We start from the raw sequence: 2712 nt of genomic DNA on the forward strand, positions 1-2712 counted from the left end.
TGCCTTCGGTTTCTCACTCAGACATTCGTCCCCGTGATACATTCATCCCCATAATATATTCAGGGTAAAAGAGACCCAACCCCTTCACATAAAGCCTGTTTAGACATACCCCTTCTCTTCCAGATTTTAACCCCAGTCATGTCACCCTTTACATTTCTAACTATAGCCTTCTTTAAGAATTCATCGATAGGGTTTGGTTTTATAATACTAGATGGGGGAGAGTTCCCCAGTCAGACATAACATTTATTCCTACAAAACATTTAGGTCAAGGAGATACAAATTCTTCACATGACGCCTATTTAAACATCCAACTTCCATTATCCTATCAACCCTTTCAATTTAGTTCAAGTTACAGCTTCACCAACAGGCTTTGGTACCACAGTGGATGGGGCTCCTGTGTAAAGGATTCCAGGAAAGTTCTCTTTTTCACCCCTTGACCAATTTTATCCACTCTTATGTATAAGGTTTTCGGCCCCTAATGGAGAGTCAAGCCAAGGGACCCTGGCTCTTTTTTCAATATTTGTCTTGATTAATTGACCTAACTTAAAATCCCTCTAAACTGGGGCAAATAGAGCAGGCTTGTTTGGGCCCCTTTATTGTTCGAGGGTCCGACAGGAAGTCCCTTCGATATGCCAAGCTTTCGATAGTGTTCCATTAACACCTTTGCTTCAGTCCCATCAGTGTCTGCCTGATTCATCCTGTTTCTTAATAACCACCCAGAGAATTCCACCTTGTTGGTACAAGCCCCTTGACTCTCTTCTTTATTTTTCTTCTTTCCAATATTTTCTTTATTGGCTCCAATTCTTAATAACCATTTAAAAATTTCCGCCCTGCTGTGGACTAGTCCCTTGCCTCTCCCCTCTTCTTCCACTCTCTCTTGCTATTATGTATAATTATTACCATCAGTAAGAACCCTAAGAGGACACTGAGATCAAATCAATAAGGCTTCACAGGCTGCTGCTCGATTTTGCAGCAATAAGATTACCTAGGGTACCATGAAAAAGGGGCCTCTTTAACTACAATATGTACCGTGACCTGTGTAACAGGCTTATTTAATGGGTGAATATCCCTATTATTATAAAGTTAGTCCCACATGGTTTCGTATGAAGCATATCAGCTATTTCATCTAGAATGTTCCACTGGCATTTTTAGGGCGAGTTGGATGAAAGAGTGTACAGTACTTTGTATCTAGTCCACCAGTCTTGCTTTTCTTTGAATAACACACTGTGTCTGTGTGTGTGTGTGTGTGCGTGCGCGCGCGCGCTTTTATGGATTGTGAATAGCCTCTGTGATTCTTCTGTAGTGAGCTGTGGGTCCCGTGTCAATCCAAACATGCTCTTCTAGTCTGAAGCATTCAAAACCAAAAGTATTGCTCCTATATCAGTCACTCTCACAATCCATTTTAGGAAAGATTCCTCAGGGAGCTGATGGTACCTATCTAGAAAATTAGACAACTCCTTCACACTATACCATCTGGTTTCAGTGGTCCTTGGTTTTACCCACCCTCCAGAGTGGACTGCCTTCTTGATGACCAGAGAACTTGAAAGTAGTCTTTTTTATGCAAACATAATTTTAACTTTTGGTGGTGGATTTGAGGATGGGGGCTAATGCTCAGGCTGACTAAAATCTGAACCTTTGTCCAGCGTTTAAGGGTTGACCCTTGTATACTATTTTACTTTCATTTTAGCTTTTACAGGTAGTAATAGGCAAAGGACTTTTTATATTTTTGCTTTAGTATCAGTTTGCATTTCTTTATACATACAGCAAGTGAATCAGTTTCCCCGGAGTTGGATCCATCTCTAAATTCCACTGGTAGTTCTTACCACTAGTAACTGGAGCAGAGCTGCTGCTCCACACTACGGGTGACCACGTGGCCGCCCAGGAATCAGCGGTTCTTCACCCCCCACGCTTTCATCCTCTGTCTTCCCAAACCACATGTTTCCAGGAGCCAGGGCCATAATAGCAAATTCTACTTATAATACCCATGGGGGAGGGGGTATTTTCTCTAACACCAACTGATACTCCCCTGTCTGACGCCAACTAAGTGTCCAAAATTTTCATTCCATTCTCACACTACCTACCTACAGTTGGCCTCAAATCCTACAGGTTCAAGAGCTCAGTTCCACAAAACTGTTCCAATTTCAGATACCGATCCCAAGTCATAGGTCACTTGTACTGCTGACTTACTGTCTATAAAATGGGGATGGCCAGGATCCCCTCTTCTGTTCTGATAGTTTGCTAAATGACTGACAGAACTTAGGAAAACCCTTTAGTTGCATTTACCAGTTTATTATAAGGGATACAGCACAGGAACAAGCAAATGGAAGAAATGCCCAGGCCAATGCAGGGAGATGGGGGGCGTGGGGCTTCTGTGCCCTCTCTAGGTGCGTTATCTTATTAGCATCTTGATGTGTCTACAAACGCAGACCTCCTCAATTGATTTGTGGCAAGGGAGCAAAGTGAGCAAAGTGTAGTCGCTGGAGGAAAGAATAGTCCCTTCAACAAATGGTGCTATAACAACTGGATTTCTACATACAAAAGAATTAAATGGGATCCCTACCTCATATTATATACAAAGACTAAGTCAAAATGGATCATTGGGTCTATCCTGAAGAACAATTCATGTGCACTTAAGAAGATGTATATTTTGCTCTTGGTAGTGAAGTGCTATATACCTGTTAAGTCCATTTGTTTTGTAGGACTGTTCAAGTC

The sequence above is a fragment of the Crocuta crocuta genome, unplaced genomic scaffold (genome assembly GCF_008692635.1).
Source record: "Crocuta crocuta isolate KB4526 unplaced genomic scaffold, BGI_CrCroc_1.0 scaffold581, whole genome shotgun sequence".
Lineage (NCBI taxonomy): Eukaryota > Metazoa > Chordata > Mammalia > Carnivora > Hyaenidae > Crocuta > Crocuta crocuta.